Source organism: Lycium ferocissimum, chromosome 3 (assembly GCF_029784015.1).
Source record: "Lycium ferocissimum isolate CSIRO_LF1 chromosome 3, AGI_CSIRO_Lferr_CH_V1, whole genome shotgun sequence".
Taxonomy (NCBI): Eukaryota; Viridiplantae; Streptophyta; class Magnoliopsida; order Solanales; family Solanaceae; genus Lycium; species Lycium ferocissimum.
This window is the reverse complement of record NC_081344.1, coordinates 41,089,648-41,112,567: the sequence shown is the minus strand read 5'-3', so window position 1 is coordinate 41,112,567 and position 22,920 is coordinate 41,089,648. Positions and strand designations below refer to the sequence as shown.

The following is a 22,920-nucleotide window of genomic DNA, read 5'->3' as shown; positions in this document are numbered from 1 at the left end:
TCACTAGTCCCACCGTACTAGTAAGCCAACACCAACCTAACAACCCAAAATAAGCGGAAATACTAAAAGCGGAAATAAGCATACAAGTCCTTTTCAAGTCTTAACCATATTAAATAGAAATACTTAAGTAAGTATTACAATCTTTCCCCAAAATCCGATGTCACCATAATACAAGGACTACTAAGAGAATAAGTAGTCTGAATACATAAGGAAACTGTTTGAAATGAAGAAGACAGAAAATAAAGGATAAGAAGAATCCGGAGCCATCCCGAATTCAAGGAGCTCACCCCTGCCTCTCAATCAACGCTCTAGCGGGGAACCTGGTAGTCGCGGCCTCCACTCGTGCTAGGGATCGAGTCTGCACACAAAAAAGGTGCAGCAAGTGTAGCGTGAGTACAATAAACAACGGGTACTCAGCATGCATCGTTGACCGACCCTTTCCGGAATGGAGACGAGGGTTGGTCTTCGACATCACAACCACACTTGTCCGCGATTAGTCCAAATACAAGACAGTCATAATAACAACTAAACCCACGTAACAGATAGATTTTCAAGACAAGACAAAATAGTACCAATAATCACCACAACAATATAGAGAAAATGGATGAATGATATGCAAATGCAATGCAAGGCCTTTGTTTCCACTTCCCGATATACACACGTTCGAATATTAACGAATCGTGACCCATGGGGGGCTCAGAGGCCCATATATCGCCGCTCCGGTAATTTCCTCATCACGGCCTCAATCGCTTTATATCAATAACTTATCTCATAGCCAACCTGGCTCAAGTACCAATAGAACGTGCCAAAACCTCATCACTTGTCTAGAACAAAATCCCATCTGACTCACCATCATATCCCAAAATCGTATGCATAGATACATGAAAAGTATGAATATGGCATGCATCAAGTCAAGAACAAGTACAAAAGCATGAAATCCATTCTTATGTTCTTAATATCATAAAGGCTTCACCTTTTACTTTCTTTCAATTCAACGAGGATATATGAGTGCTATGCACGCACAACAGATAGGACATGCAATAATAATAAGAGACATAAAGTACGGGCATCGGACCCCAATCACGGATCCCAACGGATCATACTATTCTATCAACTAGTGCTCAAAGCATGCCATTCAGACCAACTATACAATTGAAATTGCACAAATACCCATAACATGATGACCGGTATCCGATACTAGTGCTTGTTACCTCACAAGTGTCGGAACCCCCTTAATTCGCCCCAAATCCCTCTTATTAGGTTCATTTTAGCCAACACACACATTCAATAAAGAGTTCAAGGTCTCAACATGACTCCCTCTTTCCACTCTGAATAGTCTCCAAATGAAAAAAGTCTATTCAAATAAGGGTTATTCGTTAGAATACGAGTCTATCAATACCCATATTGCTACATAATCCAAAAATCCCAAATTTAGCCCTAAAATTAGGATTCCGAACCCAAAAGGGCAAAAGACTAAATTGAACCTAAAATCATGATCCTCATACTCAATATAACCCGTAAACTGAAAATCATCTAATAACAATCCCTAATTCATGCTCAATTTCTAAAACCCCCAATTCTCAAGTTGGGTTCCGAAACCCTTCAAATTAACCTCTTAAAATCAACATTCTAAGCATGGTTATGGGTCTAAATCACGAAAATTGTCATAAAACCAAGTTAGGAGAACTACCCAATGATTCTTCCTTGAATTGCCTTCAATTCTCCTCCAAAAATGCTCTCAAACTTAGGGGTTTTCGAATGGAAGTCTAAAGGAAGAAGAACCTAAAAACCACATTCTGTTCAGCGATCTGCGCACCTAAGCTCGCACCGGCGAACACGCACCGGTAGAAGAGACCTCGCCACGGCGCATTTCCCCAAAGTAACCCAAGCTCGCAGCGGCGGATCTCAGCCCGTGGCTGCGCACACGCACCTGCGGGAATTCCTTCGCAGGGGCGGACCAAGACCAATCCTGTAGTCCTTCGCTCCTGCGGGCCTCCTCTCGCCAAAGCGCGTCCGCAAGGGCAGGACCCCGTTTGCGCCTGTGCGAACATCAGAAACCAGAAAAATCTGCTTTTTGACTCTCAACACCCGAAATCCTAAGACTCTCCCGGAACTGCCCCGAGACAAACCAAATATGCATACACATGTAAAACGCGCTACGAACTCACTCGCGTACTCAGAATTTTCAAAAGAGGTCTCGTTGACCAAGTCAACCCCGTATGGGCAAAAACCAACTTTCCAACCAAATGACCAAAATGCCCCCCAAGACCCTCGGGAACTGAACCAAACACTCGAACAACCTATATTCGACGTCCCGAAGCTAATGGAACCAACGAAAATCCCACAAGACGCAATTTCCCCCAAAGATGCCTAAAGTCAACCTAACACTTAAAGGTTACTTAACTTAGCAAATTCCCAAAACAAGGAAAAGGGCGGTTTCACAAGGGCAAAATAGGTAGAAGCATGAAAGCAACCAAAAACGGCCTAATGGGTCGTTACATCATCCACCACTAAAACACATGTTCATCCTCGAACATCAAAGACAGGAAAAAGAAAAAGACGTACCTGGGGCATTAAAATGCTGAGGTTACCTCGCCCTCAAATCCAACTCGGTCTCCCAAGTAGCCTCCTCCACCGGACGACCTTTCCACTAAACCTTCACATAAGCAATTTCTTTGGATCTCAACTTATGAATCTGATGGTCCAAGATAGCAATTGGCTCCTCCTCATAGGACAAATTCTGATCAAGCATCACCGAATCCCATCTAATCACATGAGAACCATCCGAAACATACTTTTTGAGCATAGAAACATGGAACATCGAATGAACACTCGACAAACTAGGAGGTAGTGCTAACTCATACGCAACATCTCCAACTCTCTGAATAATCTCAAAAGGACCAATGTAAGGAGGACTCAACTTTCCTTTCTTTCCGAACCTCATCACACCCTTCATGGGTGAAACTTTAAGCAACACCCGATCACCCACCATAAACACTAAATCACGAACTCTCCGGTCCACATAACTCTTTTGCCGACTCTAAGCGGTGAGAAGCCTCGCCTGAATAATCTTCACTTTATCTAACGAATCTAAAAACAAATCCATACCCCCAAGGCCTCATCTCAAAGTAGTCAAACCATCCAATGGGAGATCGATATATTCAACTATACAAGGCCTCAAAAGGAGCCATCTCAATACTCGAATGATAACTGTTATTGTAAGTGAACTCGGCCAATGGCAGGAATTGGTCCCAATGACCACCAAAATCAATCACACACTCTCTCAACATATCCTTCAAAACCTGGATAGTATGCTCAGACTGACCATCAGACTGGGGATGAAATGTTGCGCTCAACTTAACCCGGGTACCTAACTCCTTTTGCAAATTCTTCCAGAAGTAAGAGGTGAACTAAGTCCCTCTATCAAAAATAATGGAAACCGACACTCCATGCAAATGAAGAAATTATGAATATAGATCTTAGCCGACTTCTTCTCATAAGTATCAGTCGTCTGAACAGGAATGAAATAAGCTGACTTAGTCAAACGATCCACAATCACCCAAACGGAATCAAACTTACCCACAGTCCATAGAAACCCTACCACAAAGTCCATGTCAATCCTTTCCCATTTCCATTCAGGAATGAGCATCCTCTGAGAAATCCCACCAGGCTCTTGGTGTTCATAATTCACATGTTGACAATACAAACATCGAGACACAAACTTCACAATATCCCTTTTCATGCTACACCAACAATAGTTTTGCTTCAGATCTCGATACATCTTCATAGCACCAGGGTGAATGGAATACCTCAAGCTATGAGCCTCCTCCATAATCAAAGTAGTCAAATCTCTAATCCGAGGCACACACACTCATTCTTTGATCCTCATAATCCCTTCTTCATGAAGCCTTGACTCACGAGTCATTTCCTTTAACACTTTATCATGAATTTTGCACAACTTTGGATCATCAAATTGCTGAACCCGAATCTACTCCAATAAAGAAGAAGCGCCTCCACACAAGCAAAAACCCTTCCAGGTTCAGAAATGTCAAGCCTAACCAAGGAATTTGCCAAACTCTAAATCTTTCTAGCCAAAGGTCTCTCCCCAATCTGGAGACAAGCAAGACTACCCATAATCACTGATTTCCGACTCAAGGCATCCATGACCACATTGGCCTTCCCCGGATGATAAAGGATAGACATATCATAATCCTTGAGTAACTCTAACCATCTTCGCTGTCACACCCCGATCTCATTAGGGTGTGATGGGCACCCGACCCCGCAACTGGAGCCGAGCGAACCCGCTAACTCTTATTACACATATGAACCCTTTGGACTCTTAAGGCGATATAAGGTAAAATACATAGCAATTTTTTTCAAATATCTTTTCGTCATTTCTCAAGGCAAATACAGTTTGAAAACAGGAGGGCTCCGTATAATAAGACGCATCAACAAAGAGAACTCTTTAAGGCCGACACCTTAGACCCACGACTCGTCCGCAAAGTCTCTAACTTTGAACAACCGCATAGTACATGTAATCGACTCGGCACCCTGCTAGAGCAACAGAGATGCCAACTCCGCACGGAACATCGTCTATAATAGCGTCGATCATCCGGGTGTACCGCGCGGCATGAAACGCGCCCCCCGAAGAAGAGGGCCGCACGAATAATGTACCGAGTATGTAAGGCATGAATAGTATCATAGTAAGAAATATGTACATGAACAATAACCGCGTAGAAACATAGAACATATCATGTCAGGCGTGACTCGTACATAGGAATCATATAACCGCATAGAAACATAGAACGTATCATAGGATAACGAGTAACTTTGTGCATATGAGTGCCCACGGGGGCGGATGCCATGCATGCTTACTTGGTCGTATCGGGTCATAGTACCGCACGAGGCGGCTCGCCCACATAGCGCGGGAATACTCCGGCTGCGCATAAATCCCCCGTCGGGGCATCCGCGTCCGGGATGATAAGCACGGTCGACCGTGTGGCAATGAAACATAGTACCTTTCCCATTTTGCCCCATGTATACATAGTTCCCGTCCCCCCAACCCATGTTCATATTTAGCATGCAAGAGAGCCCAAGGAAATCATGTACTTATCGGAGTGACGTAAGGTCGGAAACCTCCGATCGCATTATGGAGTAACCATGGTCGCTTTGTCTCACCTTGAAAGAACGATAATCATAAGGCGAGACTATCAACATAGAACATGTCATAGCATATCGGGTCATAGACATAGCATAGCTGACATCATAGAATCATAGTCACCTTAGGATCATAGTCATCATAGAATCATGGCCATCATAGGATCATAGTTATCATAGAACCATAGTCACCATAGAGCCATAGTCATCATAGGAACATAGTCTTCATAGAACCATAGTCATCATAGAGACATAGCCCCCATAGAATCATAGGCATCATAGAATCATAGACATCATAGGATCATAGTCATTACTTTAATCATTAAGACTTTCAATATTGTAAAACTTGGTTTTTGAAAAAAAATGAATATTTTGAAAAACATTTGCAAACTTTTAGAAAAGAAAATCATGCATTGGGGTCAAGATTTTAGTTAAAACAATTCTTATTTAGTAGTCGGAATAATATCCACAAGTTTCCTTTAACCGCAATATTGAAACTAACCGAAGGGAGCCATAGGAGGAAATTAGGGAATAGTGGGCCCACCTCGAGTCAAGTGAGGTGGCGTATACAGTTTACGTATAATACATTTCATGACAAGACTTATGAGAGACTTAGGGCGTACAGATCTTATTCGTGCAAGTTCTAGGTGTTTAGACCTTTCTTTCAACTATTCATGAACATTTAATTCAATTTTCTTTTGAATGAATAGTAACTAATTTCAATCTCGGATTTCTAGGAAGGGGATTGTCCCGAGACACGTATTCAAGCCTATTACATCTAAGACATGCCATAGAAAGAAAGTGAAGCCTTACATACCTTTTTCTGCCTCTTACGCTCCTCCAAATTCACGTTCCAAATCCATCAAAATCTACAAATTGGTCATGTTTACCAAAACTTGATTAGTGCCTTTGGAAGTTGATTCTTTAAGTAACACTTTGCACCGAAATTTCGTGCAGCATCTCCCGTAAATATACCGTCCCACCAAGTTCGACTTGGCCAATTTCAACAACAACAAACCCGGGAATACAACCCGGCCAAACTAACAACATTACCAACAATTATACTAACCATTTCAATCAACACTTCAATATTCAATTCAAGTAACCTTCATGCCTTCCAACTAACACCAATGATCATTCGTTTAAATATTATTCCGAGGCCATTCAAACATGATTTAAGAACATTTCAAGCATTCCATATAATATTTCAAACAACCCAATCCATAGACTAATTTTCCGAAACCCTTCAACTACATTAGAACATCAACGATACACTTTTCTTTCAATTTCATAAACTATACCAACAATCTCATATGCTAGCAAGATCATTTCCATAACCTTCAAGAAAACATATTGAAATTACATTAGGTTCCGATTCGCCCACATAATTTCAACTTCAACATAAATCATCAAACATTCATTTTCATCATATAATTCTCAACAACAATAACCAAGAACATTAAATAAATTTGATTCCTTTTTCCTTCACAAGGCAGCCTCCTTCGGCCAACATACTCACACACACACTTTATGAATTTCATCCATTTCTACACATCATAACGCATACAAACCATCCATAACAACAACTAGAATACCAATTAGATTCAATTCACTCCTTGTACACAATCACTACCACACACGGCCACACACACAAACATGCTATCTTTCATGATTTCCACCCATTTCCATACATAATCACACGTCCAAAACATTTATAAACATGCGAAAGAATTGAACCATACCTTTCCATGCCTCTTCCTTATTCTCGGCTAACACAAGCTCCATAAAAACGGGTGGTTTTCTTCCTTCAACAACCACTCCACGTCGACGAGGGTCTTCTAATTAGTGGAGAGACAAGGAGAAAATAATTTCTCCATGATCAGCGCATAGAAGCGGTTCGACGTACCCTTGTGGCCGTGCCTCTCTCTCTCTTGTTCTTTCTTCTTTTCTCTCCAAGTTTCTTGATTTTTCCTTGAATGAAAATGATGACTTAATATCTTACTTAGTCATCATATATAGATATATATATATTGTAGCACATGGCCGGTTGGCTTCTTTTTTTTTTCAATTCCTTTCTTCAATTTTTTTCTTTAATTTTCTAGAAATTTCCAAGTCATGACAAAATACATAAGTCTTGCATGGTAAGCTTTGCACATATATACAATTCTCTCAAATATGTAATATACACATGTGCCATTCCTTGGCATGAAAATATTGACCAACATGTGGGTGGGACCCACTCATAGCCACACGGCCACATTGGCCATTTGGCTATTCCATGAAATTATTTCTTTCCAACTTTTGGCCTCCAATTCTTCCTTATTCCGAATTTATCCTTAACGCTCCATTCCAATACAAAGGATGAATAAACAACTTTACGCATTCTAAAAAAAAATTTGATCTTGTCCTTAACTTCCCGACATTAACTCGGAATGTTCAAATGTACGAAAATGCGAGGTGTAACATTCGCTACCTCATGTTCAGATCCTTTCGGTTGAATATATCTTTGAAGACTCTTATGGTCGGCGAAAACCTCGCAATGCACGCCATAGAGAGAGTGTCTCCAAATCTTCAAAGCAAACACCACCACTGCTAACTCCAAGTCATGAACGGGGTAGTTCTTCTCGTGCACCTTCAATTGCCTGGAAGCATAGGCTATAAAATTCCCTTTCGTTTCTGCATGAGAACACAACCAAAACCCAACCTCGAAGTATCACAATACATGGTAAAACCCTCTCCCTTCATGGGAAGAGTCAAAATGGGAACTGAAGTCAATAAGGCTTTGAGCTTTCGGAAGCTCGCCTTACACTCATCCAACCATTGAAAAGGAACAGCCTTTTGGGTCAATCTGGTAAGGGGAGATGCTATAGCAGAAAATCCCTCAACGAATCATCGATAGTAACTAGCCAAACCAACAAAGCTCCAAACCTCTAAAACTGTAGTAGGCCTGCACCAATCACGAACAACCTCATGATACCATCTTTGGACACCACGTCTCCTAAAAACGCCACAGAACTAAGCCAGAAATCACACTTGCAGAACTTAGCATAAAGCCTATTCTCTCTCAAGGTCTCAAGAACAATCCTCAAATGCCTCTCGTCCTCCTCCCTACTCCTAGAGTATATCAAAATATCATCGATGAATACAATCACAAAGGAATCCAAATACGGTCGAAAGACATCATTCATCAACTCCATAAACGCTGCAGGGGCATTAGTCAACCCAAATGACATAACCAAAAACTCATAATGACCATAATGAGTACGAAACGCTATCTTGGGAATATCCTCTGTCCGGATCTTAAGCTGATGATATCCTGATCTCAAGTCAATCTTGGAAAAGACTGACGTTCCCTGAAGCTAGTCAAACAGGTCATCAATACTGGGAATAGGATATTTGTTCTTGATGGTGACCTTGTTTAACTTCCTATAATCAATGCACATCCTCATAGATCCATCTTTCTTCTTCACAAACAATACAGTGCACCCCACGGGGACACATTAGGACGAATAACCCTTTGCTTAATAAATCTTGCAACTGTTTTTTCAATCCCTTCAACTTTACAGGAGCCATCCGGGATAGAAATGGGCCTAGTGCCCAGCTCAACCTTCATATGGAAATCAATATCTCAGTCCGGAGGAATACCAGGAAGATCAGTAGGGAACACCTTAGGAAACTCTCTCATAACTGGTACCGACTCAAGCGGAGGAGTCTCGACACTAGAATCACAAATATAAGCAAGATAAGCTAACACCCTTTTTCAACCATCCGACGCGCCTTAAGAAATGATACTATCCGCTTAGGCGCGGGACTAACCATACCCTTGCACTCTAACCTAGGAATCCCAGGCATGACTAAAGTAACCGTCTTGGCATGACAATCCAAGATAGCATGGTATGGGGATAACCAACTCATGTCCAAAATAACATCAAAGTCCGTCATATCTAGAATCATCAAATCAACCTAAGTCTCATAACCCATCATAGTGACTACTCAGGATTGGTACACCCGATCCACCACTACGGACTTTCCCACCGGAGTAGAAACATAAACACGAACATCAAGAGACTAACACATCATATCTAGACCCGATACAAAATAAGTAGACACATATGAATAAGCAGAACCCGGATCAAGTGAGGCAATAGCTGACCGGTGACAAGTAAAAATAATACCTGTAATCACAGCATCTGAGGCCTCTGCCTCTGGTCGACCCGAAAATGCATAACACTGGGCTCCGCCACCAAACTGTGAACCCCCATGACCATCTCCACTGCCGGTCTGGGTGCCATCTCTACCTGAATGAGAACTCCCTCTACCACTCTGCGAACCACCTCTTGATGGCTGACTAGCTAGCCTCGGAGTATAAACCTGAGAACTGGGGTGTGAACCACCCTATCGAGCTCTGGGGAAATATCTGGAATAGTACCCAACCTGACCACACTCAAAACATCCACCACAGGCTGCTGGCTGAGGAGAAGAATCGGAATAACCACCACGGCCACCTGGCTGAGAATTCGACGAATGAGAGCTCTGCCCCGGACTATATCCACCACTACGACTTGAAGTACCACCCTGAAAAGGCTGGATAGCTGCCTGGACTGGCCGACTGAACTGAGGACGATGGCCTCTACTATGGTGATCACGACCTCCAGAAAAAGAACCTTTAAAACCTCCCGAAGAACGAGGCCTCTTCCCAGACCTATCCCTAAACTCCTGGCACCTAAGGGTCTCCATACCCCGCGCAATATCAACAACACCCTAAAAGTCCTTTCCTGAAGAGGCAGCAAACATAGCAGCAACCTTGAGATGATACGATAAACCTCGAATGAACTTGCGGATCCTCTCTGCCTCATTAGGTAGAATAGTCAAGGCATGACGGAACAAGGTGTTGACACCTAATTTTGACCTCTCATAATTTATTTTAATTAATCAGAGTCCCTGGATGATAGACAAAATGAGTCATGCATTTTGAAGGGTCAAAATGTTTTTATAAATTCGTCTAGGTTGATATTTGTCCCTTTTAATTTGATAAAATAATTTATGTGACGCTATAAATTATTTAAGAATTAATTGGTACATTTATGACAGTTTAGGAAATATTTACATTTAAGGATAATTGTTTAAATCAAATAAAGGAATACTTTACTTTCTTTAATCCAGGGAAATTCGATTAATTAAAAGAATTTACCATTTTACCTCCCAATTTGTAGTGTTATATCTGCACTGGCATGATTTGCCAAAATTGGTCATAATTGTTTCTAGTGTGTGATTGTGTTTGCATTTATTTTAGTTTTTAGGTCATGGACACAATTGAAATGATCCAATTCATGGGTTCAAGGCAATTGGGGCCATTTCTGCAAAATCAGCCTGTTAGTGGCCTTAATTGAATTAGCCAAGTCCATTGGTTCAAATTAATTAAGGCGATATTTGCAATTTAAGTCCGGTTGATTAATTAGACTAAGTACGGCCATAATTAAAATATTCAATTGGATTAGAATTCAATTAAGGTTAAATTTGCAAAGTTGAAAACTATTTGCATAATTAACCCATTTTAAACTAATGTAGGCTATGTTTTTAATTAAGGCTTTAAATTAAAATGATTTATTAATAATGGTTAAATTTCTGTCCTTAAATATTTGTCCCTAAGGGACGTTTTCTTCAAACTTTTTTCAAATAAGGCCAGGCCCAGTCCATCTCAGGACTGACCCGGCCGATCTCGGTTAGCTGATATGGGGGTATACCCCCTCCATTTCATTTTGCTCTCAAACAAGCAGACCCTACGATTCCTCTATATTCTCTCTTCCTCTTTAGTGAAACCCTAGGCGTTTCTCTCTCCTCTACGAGCCAAAAATGGAAAATTCTCAGAGGCAACAGGCGTGGACAGGCTTTGTACTACCCTGGCATGGAGCATTAAATGCTCCTCATGCCGTTTTCATCTTTGTTTCCCCCAAACACGGTCAAGCCCTTCCTTTTTACTTTTTGTTTTGTGTGATTTTGGTTCAAAAGTGAAATGTTTATCTGTGAATCTGGCTATATCGCACTTGTACGATCTTCGTCTCTCATTGTTTGAAGGTGAATGGGTTGGATCGAGTTCAATAGACTCAGATCTAACCACTCGTTGTTGTTTTGAGTCGATCTCAGCCGTAGATAACACTTGCAAGGTGTAATTTCTGGGAAAAACTTCTGTCCCACATCGATGTTTTGTGTTTTTGTTTAAATTTTGGGGTTCTATTTATAGAACCCCAACCCTCACCATTTAACAAGTTGAAAAAAGGGAAGTTGGAAAAACAGTGAGCAACCTTTGAATATTTTCGAAGCGCATGCAAATTGAGAAACTGAGTTTTTTTTTTTTTTTTTTTTTTTTTAAAAAAAAAAAAAAACTTAAAATTCTAAAGTTTGCTGAGTAAAAATTTTATTTCCTAACTTCTAAACGAGGTTAAGGTTAGTTAAAAAAATTTATGTTTTTGTTTGTGTGTGTGGTTGAGACGAGAAGAGGAAGCTGAGGCTCCAAATCCATTCTTGTACACTTTTTTAAAAAAAAAATTAATTATTATATAGGGGTTAGGGGAAGGGGAAGGGGAAATGGGGAAGGAGATTACAACATGGGGATTCGAACCCTCACCAACAAAGTGAAAGTTCAGGTATCCAACCAACTGAGCTACTAGATCCCTACCCATTCTTGTACACGGCTGTCCATCAAAAGGTAATTTTTTTATCTTTTATTTCTTTGTCTATTTGTTTAGTTTATGGTTAGTTATGGTAATTTATTTTTTATGCTTTAGTTATGGTTCTTCATTTGGTTGTTGATGTGAGAATATTAATATGTTGATTAAGGTTAATTTTGTAGTTTGGCATTGAGATTTGCTTTCTTTTGTTTACCATGTTTTGAGGGTTGTATAATTTCTTAAATATTTGGGATGATGGTTTCTTCATAACTGGGTGATTTAAGGATAAAATATGAATGTGATCCTGTTTGAATGGTCTGTTGCTTGCGTAGATAGCCTTAGATGTTTAATGGAGCATAACTATGATTAAAAGGGGAATTAAAAAGGACTTGGATCACTTTAGGAGTAGTCAAAGTAAGAAATATGGCTTAACAATAGATCATTAGTTATTGATGATGGTTTAAATAGATATAGTGTTTTATAAAATTGATTTGCCTAAAAACACTAAGTGAACTGGGAAAAGGAAGAAGGAGCCATTTAGTCTCTCATAATATTGATATAGACATTGTTCTGCTTAAGTCCCTTAGTCATGGAGAGTAAAACTTGGAAAAACCTACAATGAATAACTGTTTAATAACCTGAATACTTATTTTGGTTTATCCACTTGTAAGTCAAGGACTTTTGAAAACTTTGACCAATTCGCAAACTTGTTTGAATGATTAACTTGCTTGTTTGTCTGTATACTCTCCTCTTCTTTCTTCTTTTTGTCTAAATGACAGTGGTATTCTATTTGAACATGTTGTTGTTTTCAATCTAATTTTGGGAAGCTAGTTAGTATTCAGTGGTACTGCTTGGCTATTTTTGTCTGTCTATGTATTTAAAAGCTATATGTTGGTGTGCTGATCTATCACTTAACTTATATGTCTCACCTGTGAACTGGTTAGAAGAATTCTATATCATGGCTAATCTGTTAGATGTCTATGCAATCTATAATGACTTGTGAAACCCCAAAAATGATTTAAAGGTATATGCAATGTGTTTGGCTCACTCTGTGTCCCTGGATAGACCTAATCAAACCTTAAAAGAAAGAAAAATGACTTTTCAACTGTGTGTATATAATCTTGTTTGTTGTGAACACTTGAATTAGTATATGTTTGAATACCTAGATATAAGTAATCTAAAATAATAAAGTTCCTATAATCACATGAAGTCAAGTATATAAAATTGAGACCATTTCCCCTTGATAAGTGATTTTTTGAATTTAAATAAAGAATCTAGGTGCATAGATGTGTTTGAATTGGTTGAGGAGATTCAAGAGGGGTTTAGAATATGGAAATAGGCTTCGAACTCTAAGTGATCATATAATGTTCCTTCTTCAAGGATTCTGTCAAAGAACTCTTCTTGTTTCCCCTTCATATTTTGTGTATCCCATCTCAATTTGTTTTCTTTGGATATATGTTGTCATCTTAATAAAAGCAATTGCAACCTAGAGTGGCATCCTTACACCTCCTGCATACACTTAGTACTGCCTATGCTCTATTCTACATTAAGTGTGTTCAAGTTTAACTATTTCTCTCCTTTCTCTTTGGATATTGCACACTTACCTGAATCCATGAAGACCTAGGATAGCCCAAATCCTGCCTGTGCTTGTTTAGACCATGCTTGCTTGTCCTACTTATCGTTATTCTTCTTGACAGTGTGCCATGCCTTGCTGTTGACCACTTGAATTCAGAAAAATTTAAGCCTTCCCTGTTCTGTGCCTACATTGTCTTAAAAAAAACATTAATTACAACTGCCTTACTTCTTGCATAGTTCTATAATCCTGTATTTATTTGGACCTATTTGTATCTTGTTGTTGTATACGTTGTGTATATTTAAAGTGTAGGCCTCTTTTTTGAATATTTGTTCAACCTATTTGTGCATCCCATGTGAAATTGTCAAAGTCAATACGTTGAGTTCTTATGTTACACCTCGTAGTTTTGTACCTTGAGATTCATCACATGATTAGTTGTCCTAATCTTTCATATCGACATTATCTTCGAGGTTATATGATATTAGACATGTTTATTGTCACATTTTGTATTTTCATTCAACCTATACATGACTAAGTTGAGAGAAAAGAAATTTGGGAAAATATAAACGACATGCTTGCTAACCCGACGTGCTTGCTTAACCTACTTACTTTCCGTCCTACTTGCTTGAGTAGGTGACAAGTTAACGACAAGTAGGTGATGCACCTACTTAAAGTGTATGGACCTATAGGAAAAGGATAGAGATGGGCTGATCTAGGGGCAGCCCAATACCCATCAGCCCAAGCCCTTTTAGGAGAGTATATATTTACATATATCACCTCATTTACACTTAGAAACAACATAAAAATCTCTCCCCACGTTCTCAAGGCAGGAGCCCTCTTTCTCTTAGGGTTTATAAGTGTTCTTCTATCATTTCTTACAAAACAGCCCCTAAAACCCCATAAACTCTAGGTGATTTACATCCCTTTTCAAGTTGATGTTGAAGGGAAGATTAAAGCTTGTTAGAATCTGAACCAAGAGCAATATTTCTACAGAAAAGGTAAGGGTTAACCTTCTATTTTCTTCCCCCACGAACTGAATTGATTGGAGCACATTAAAGGTGAGAAATTGGAAAGAGACTGCATAAAAATCAACTTTAAGTTGCTAGGTTTATTGGGCTGTTTTGTGGACTGTTTTGTATTGTTGTTGAGAAATCTCTTTTGCTACTGTTCCTATAAGTTTTGGAAGGTAAAAGGACGTGGAGAGACCCATATAATTGAAGAGTAGTAGGCTCATAGTTCGTCGTTACGTTTCAGGTCGATTAACACTAGTATGATAATCGTTTTGTGCGGAAGTGAACATATGTAGGAGCTGTTTTGTTGTGAGTTAATTGAGGACTTCTAATCAAGGTAAGGTTTCAATTATTCTTTATGTATATGAGCTAGCTGAAGCTTTACTTATATTGGCTTGTCAAGAATTTGTGAAACATCAACAAGAAGTCCTAGTCTATTGTTGAATGTTGACCTAATGGATTGTGGAGGTTATTCTTGTATTGTTGGAGGACTGGACGTGTTGTTGATTGTTATTGTCATTGTTTTTGATGTTGTTAACGCGTGAATAAATGCTGGAAAGAAGAGGAGTTCAAAACTGCTGTTGTAGGATCGGAAACTGAGCTTGCCGCTCGCTATGCTATAATTATGAATTTTTAGGATTGTTCTTATGGTATTAAGGAGTTTGGATTGATAGTGTTAGTTGCTGATGTTGTTAATATTGTTGTTGGTTCTTTTGTTTTTGGATTTCGGAAGTTAAGAAATGCGAGGGGAGATGCTGCCGATTTTCTAGGAATGAGCTACTAGCTTAGAAATGCTTTCAAGCCCTTTCATAGCTTAACCATAGTTTTAATGTCTTGATGTAGGTTGAAGTATTACGGGCAGTACACACACACACACACACACACACAGATATATATATATATATATAGTGAGCCGTTGATAAGCACAAAGGTATGTAAAGCTATCCCTTCTTCCTTCTTGGCATGAATTACATAAAATGAACAAACGACGAACACATGTGACTCCAATGAACTCTAGTTCTCAATAGTACTTGACATGATAGTTGTCTTTGGTCCCTCAAGTGTTAGTTCATCCAATCTACTCTCTCGAATCCCAAATGATGATTCATTTTGTACATGATTGCCCGTAGTACTAAGTGTTTTCACATCGATAATAACACTTTCAAAAGATATTCTGAGATAACAAGACTGTACATTCACAAAAGAGTCTTCATACAGGATTATGGGTTACTAATAAAAGGCTTGGCTTTCATATACATTTTCATTGCATCATTTCACCGAGTCCCTTACTAAAGGGCCGGGTACGGTATATATTTACATAACCACGGATCAGCTGGCTTTTCTCACCCAGTCCCTTACTAAAGGGTCGGGTACGGTATATATATATATATGTATATGACTTCACTCACCGAGTCCCATAATGGGCCGGGTACGGTATACAGAGTATATATATGCATGACTGGACATAAGGTACAAATGCATTGGTATCCCTTGATTATCATACTTATCTCCTGTCATCTTTTCACTCACTCGTGATCTTCATTACTGTACTTCATGCTTTACATATTCAGTACATTTTCCGTACTGACTCCCCTTTCTTCGGGTCGCGTTTCATGCCTGCAGGTACAGACACTCAGCTTGGTGATCCTCCAGCCTAGGACCTCTGCTCAGCTGCTTAGAGAGCTCCATTGTTCCGGAGCTTGAGTAATTTGGTATAGATCCTTTTGATATAGACTTATGCATATCCAGGGGTACGGCGGGGCCCTGTCCCGTCATATGTCACTATTATACTCTTAGAGGTCTGTAGACATGTGTGGGTTGTATATATGTTTTGGTCAACTATATCGACGTAGTTCGTTTTGGATATTCCCGTATATAGTGGCAGCCTTGTCGGCTTGCATATTTTGTTATGTTTTGGTTAGCTGTGACTCCTCAGGAGACAGGTTCATTATGATATATGACGTTATGAGTCTATAGCTTGCTTTTACAAATTTCCATGTTGTCCTTACTTTTAGTCTGATTATATCTAGTAGGCTCGTATATGAGTGTCCAGCTCGGGCACTAGTCATGGCCCATCGGGTTGAGTCGTGACATCTTATTTGCAACTTGAGTGCACTTATGCCATGACTATGTGTTTTTGTCCCATGCTATATTTGTGTACATCAACTCTGCTTGCCCAGTTCTACATTTTCTGTCCTACTGTAAACTGCTACTTTTCTCCCTCTTTGGTTTTAAGGCGTTACCTCTTATACTCAGTGTCATGTTATTAAGTATTGTCATTTGTATGTGCTGCTGCTACATTGTGGTTGGGGTATTAAGGTCAGTTTAGGTCTGGTCTAACCTTTCCCCAGTGCCTGCCATGCCGGAGGTTCATGAAACCTCTTGGATCTTGTGCGACATTGGGAACAAGGATGGTGACAACCGCCCTAAGTTACCAAAATCCCTGTCCATAAGGCCCAGTAGTATATGTGAATGAACATTGTAGTTATACTGTTTGTGAATAATTTTGTTATATATATGCGTATACATTTATAAGTTTAGTAAATATAATCTAACCAGGTCCCCTTTTTCCTTCTTTCTCACTGCATGGCCATTCAGGCCGAGGTCCAGCCATTTGGCCCAGTAGGATAATTCTTTCAAAATCCCTGTCGAGTCCGAGAAGAAAAAATGGAAGCTAATGTATATTGAAGGCCTAGTCATGGGTGAAAATGACATGAAGGCCCAACCATGGGTGAAAATGGTTAACGGGTTTGGAACACCCCAAACTAATCCTTCCTCCTTTATTTATGTTAATTTTATGATTGTATTGTGTTTGTATGTGTAAAACTCACATTATTATTGGAAACAAGCATGGTTAGAATTAGACATCTTAGGCAAACAGTGCATACACCGTTTAGATTGACTTTAGGCCCCAAGCGATTTTCCAAACCCGAATAGCGTTTTAAAGGTTTTTAAAGGGTAATCAAATGAGTTTTCATAATAACCATAGAAATTTTTAAAGGGATCGTTAAACTGCAGCAACGCCTTTGGAAAACTATTAGTACTGTTTTCAAAAGCAAAACGTGCACCTTGTTTTCCAAAAAATGAATTCTGGACAGATATTTCATAATCATTTTGGCTAAGTTTTGAACTGAGAATCAGGTTCCCATTTGAAAAAAGTTGGCATGTTTTGGACTAAGTCCACGCGATAAAAGTATTAGATTTTGGGCCAAAGCCCATCAAAACTTACTCTTTCAAATGAGTTTCTGTTAAAATGGGCTAAGCCCAGCTAAACGATTTTGTTTTGAAATAAGGATGATGCATTTTGGGCTAGGGCCCACCGCGTCTTTTCCAGAAAGTAAACAAACAGATTTGGGCTAATCATTCTTTCAAATAACATTTGGGCCAGACCCTAAGAAACGTTGGAAAAACTCCCTTCTCTTCGACAAAATCATAACTCGGGTTGTCCAGCCCAATGTTGAAGCGAATTTCGTTTATTTTAAAACTGTTTGAGTATAAATTTGAGCTATTTTCAAACAAGTTCAAAGACGTCCGTTTTTAAGATAAAACACGAACGTATTCGCAACTATAAAAGGGATAAGTAAGACGTTCTAAACGTATATATAGTCGATCCGAAACCAAGTGTGGATTAAGCATGAAATAAAAATATATACTTACTTATACATTTGTTATAAAACAAAAAAACCTTTTTCTCCTTTTATAAATAAGATATACTATCCTCATACTTGAGAGGAAATAATACTTATCCGGATATTATAAATCCGAACTTAAAGTACCCACATATAAGGGGGATATATTCAAATTTTCTCAAAATCTAACGATACGCAATAAAATGAAAAAAATTTATAAACGCAGAGATGATGCACTTAATAAGCAGTTCATGCAAATATTCACACATTGGAATTCGAAGGTCAACCGTATAGTACGGATCCTTAATACTGGGATGCCTAACACCTTCCCCAGGGGATCATCAGAACCCTTACCTAGAATATGGATTACGAAGGCTTTTTCACTGTATTTGAATAAACCCTTCACCTTTGATTTTCCTACTTTCCTAAAAATTAGGTGGCGACTCTTTTAAAACAAGTCTGAAAGAGCACCAACGAGTTTGTAGTAGCCTTTATGCACCCGTGTAAAAGCGAACCGTAACACAAGGCATGAAACTCCATCTCGTAGGCAGTAACACTTATAGATCACTGCTTAAGATGGTCAAACCTCTCACGCCTCTCCTCACGCAAGCTGAAAGGGACCCACTTCTCTAAGAAGACTCTCGAAAACTCCTCCCAAGTGAGCGGAGGCGATCCAACGGGCCTAGTCTCCAAGAATGCCCTCCACCACTGCTTGGTGGGGCCAATCATCTGCATCGCCACAAACCCCACACTATTGGACTCCACTAGTCCAAGGGTGTCCAATCTCTCGTGACAGCTAACCAAGAACTCATAAGCATCAGCATCTGGATGTCCATCATAAGTTTGCGGCTTCATCTTGTCAAACTTGTCCCATCTCTTCTGCTCATCAACAGTCATAGTAGGCTGAACCGCTGGCCGTGCAACAATACCCGGAAGAGCTATACCTGGAGTAACAACACCTGCAACTGGGGCTCGAAGAGCCTGAGGGGCCACAGCGGCGGCTGGCCGTGCTCCTAGAGTCCTAAAACCTGCGGGTACCTGCTCAGGAGTCTGTGCTTCTACCCGAGTCTGGGATCCCTCAGAAACAGTCGGGATCATGCCTGCCTGAGACATCCAATCAAAGTAACCGAAAAGGCGAGCCATAGCATCTTGAGGAAACTCTGCAGCGGCGGGAACTGGGAGAGCCTGACCCTGTACCTCTACGAGTATCTCACCCACGACCCAGTCACCGCCCTCTGGCTCGGGAGATGCCTCACGGGCAGGATCATGAGCAGCTGCGGGAGCTCTAGCAACACGGGCTCCAGCCCAGCCTCGACCTCTACCTCGTGCCCTACCTCCCCTAACGGCTCGAGGAGCAGGTACGGGAGCTGGTACGGGAGCCTGACCACCTACTACTGTTGACCGTGTTCTCACCATCTATGAGGGAATGAAACAAAGAAATCTTAGAACACATTAGAAGTAATTACGCACGATAAGGACCAAAATATGAGAATTTTCCTAAATATCCTATAGCCTCCCGAGGAAAAGTACGGAGATCTTTGTACCCATCCGCGAGACTCTAATAGACATTGTCCTTGAATTGGTGAGATCAATTAACCTAAGGCTCTGATACCAATTTTTCACGACCTAATCTACCAAGTCGTGATGGCACTAGTCCCACCGTACTAGTAAGCCAACACCAACCATTAACAGCCCAAGATAAACGGAAATAAGCATACAAGTCATTTTCAAGTCTTAACAATATTAAATAGAAATACTTAAGTAATTATTACAATCTTTCCCCAAAATTCGATGTCACCATAATACAAGGACTACTAAGAGTATAAATAGTCTGAATACATAAGGAAACTGTCTGAAATGAAGAAGACAGAAAATAAAGGATAAGAAGAATTCAGAGCCATCCCGAATCCAAGGAGCTCACCCCGGCCTCTCAAGCAATGCTCTAGCGGGGAACCTGGTAGTCGCAGCCTCCACTCATGCTAGGGATCAAGTCGGCACACAAAAAAAGGTGCAGCAAGTGTAGCGTGAGTACAATAAACAACGGGTACTCAACATGCATCGTTGACCGACCCTTTTCGGAAAGGAGACGAGGGTTGGTCTTCGACATCACAGCCACACTTGTCCGCGATTAGTCTAAATACAAGATAGTCATAATAACAGCTAAACCCACATAACAGATAAATTTTCAAGACAAGGCAAAACAGTACCAATAATCACCACAACCATATAGAGAAAATGGATGAATGACATGCAAATGCAATGCAAGACCTTTGTTTCCACTTCCCGATACACAAACTTTCAAATATTAATGAATCGTGACCCATGGGGGGCTCATGAGGCCCATATATCGCTGCTTCGGTAATTTCCTCGGATCACGGCCTCAATCACATCATATCTCAATGACTTGTCTCATAGCCAACTAGGATCAAGTACCAAGAGAACGTGCCAAAACCGCATCACTCGTCCGGAACAAGATCCCATCGGACTCACAATCATATCCTTAAATCGTATGCATGGATACATGAAAAGCATGAATATGGCATGCATCAAGTCAAGAACAAGTACAAAAGCATGAAATCTATTCTTATGTTCTCAATATCATAAAGGCTTCACCTTTTTACTTTCAATTCAACGAGGATATACGAGTGATATGCACGCACAACAGACAGGACAAGCAATAATAATCAGAGACATAAAGTACGGGCATCGAACCCCAATCACGGATCCCAATAGATCGTACTATTCTATCAGCTAGTGCCCAAAGCATGGCATTCAGACCAACTATATAATTGAAATTGTACAAATACCTATAACATGATGACCGGTATCCGATACTAGTGCTCGTCACCTCACAAGTATTGGAACCCCCTTAATTCGCCCCAAATCCCTTTTATTAGGTTCATTTTAGCCAACACACACATTCAAGAAAGAGTTCAAGGTCTCAACATGCCTGGAATGCCGAATCTCGAGTCACGACGCCCTCTTGCCACTCCGGATAGTCTCCAAATGAACAAAGTCTATTCAAATAAGGGTTATTCGTTAGAATATGAGTCTATCAATACTCATATTGCTACATAATCCAAAACCCCAACTTTAGCCCTAAAATTAGGATTCCGAACCCAAAAGGGCAAAACAAGAATTGAACCTAGAATCATGATCCTCATACTCAATATAACCCATAAACTGAAAATCATCCAATAACAATCCCTAAGTCCTGCTCAATTTCTAAAACCCCCAATTCTCAAGTTGGGTTTCAAAACCCTTCAAATTAACCTCTTAAAATCAACATTCTAAGCATGGGTTATGGGTCGAAATCATGAAAATAGTCATAAAACCAAGTTAGGAGACTTACCCAATGATTCTTCCTTGAATTGCCTTCAATTCTCCTCCAAAAATGCTCTCAAACTTAGGGTTTTTCGAATGGAAGTCTAAAGGAAGAAGATACTAAAAATCACAATCTGTTCAGCGATTTGTGCACCTAAGCTCGCATCGGCGAACACACACCGGCGGAAGAGACCTCGTCACTGCACGTTTCCCCAAAGTAATCAAAGCTCGCAGCGGCGGATCTCAGCCCGATGCTGCGCACACGCACCTGCGGGAATCCTTAGCAGGGGCAGACCAAGACTAATCCTGCAGTCCTTCGCTCCTATGGGCCTCCTCTCGCCGGAGAGCATCTGCAGGGGCGGTACCCCGTTCGCGCGAACATCAGAAACCAAAAAAATCTGCTTTTTGACTCTCAACACCCGAAATCCCGAGACTCTCCCAGAACCTCCCCGATACAAACCAAATATGCAGACACATCTAAAAACACGCTACGAACTCACTCGCGTACTCGGAATTTCCAAAAGAGGTCTCGCTGACCAAGTCAACCCCGAACGGGCAAAAACCAACTTTCCAACTAAATGACCAAAAACGCCCCCAAGACCCTCGGGAACTGAACCAAACACTCAAATACCCTATATTCGACGTCCCGAAGCTAATGGAACGAACGAAAATCCCAAAAGACGCAATTTCTCCCGAAGATGCCTAAGGTCAACCTAACACTTAAAGGTTACTTAACTTAGCAAATTCCCAAAACAAGCAAAAGGGCAGTTTCATAAGGGCAAAATAGGCATAAACACGAAAGCACCTAACGGGTCGTTACAATAAGGCAGGTGCCTAATTCAATTTTTTGCGTTTACTTTTTAATTTGATTGTAATTTTATTGAGTAAAAAATCTTTCACAATGTAGACCCATTTTTTAGAAGATTTAATGTTACACGCTAAGATAGGGTGAATAGGGCAAAAAACCTCTTGAGTCTTAAAAAAAGGATCAGAGATTTTGACTAAATAAAGGGAAAAGGCATAAGTGCCCCCCTTGAACTATACCCGAAGTTTTAAGGACACATTTTAGCTTTATAGGGTCCTATTGACCTTCCCCCTCCCCCACCCCTCCCCCTCTCCCCCCCCCCCCCCAATTTTTTTAAAGTGTAATAAATACATCCGTATGTGCTGAGGTGGCACAGAGAGTGCTCACTCTCTTGAAGGCATGTGAGAGGCGAAAAATAGGTTAAATTTCTTATTAATATGGACACATGTCCTTTTTTAACTAGACGCTTTATAAATAATTAATACACATAATTAGTTAACATTAAAATTTAAGTTGGTATTTTTTTAATTAATTTCCTTTCTTTCTTTGTGAAATAGAATCAAATTTTATTATTTTTTAATTCTTAGAAATAGAATTAATTTTCGGGGGAGGAGCCAAATAGTTCGAACTCAATCTTCAAATCGAATTTTGGTGTCTGATTTCTACATGGTTCGAAGATTGAAATTGGTTATTGGCATAAAAATTGTTAAATGCAAAATGGTGGCAGATTTTGGTCATTTCTAAAATGTGGCAA

At 40.1% G+C, this 22,920-nt stretch overlaps 1 long non-coding RNA gene across 1 annotated transcript; it reads left to right on the top strand.

Annotated features, from left to right (window-relative positions):
• The first annotated feature begins 10,930 nt into the window (after nucleotides 1–10,930).
• On the top strand, nucleotides 10,931–17,273 carry LOC132050229 (uncharacterized). Its single transcript, XR_009413288.1, has 3 exons — nucleotides 10,931–11,116; nucleotides 11,726–11,863; nucleotides 17,007–17,273. It is a non-coding gene; the product is annotated as an uncharacterized LOC132050229 (long non-coding RNA).
• The last annotated feature ends 5,647 nt before the right edge of the window (nucleotides 17,274–22,920 follow it).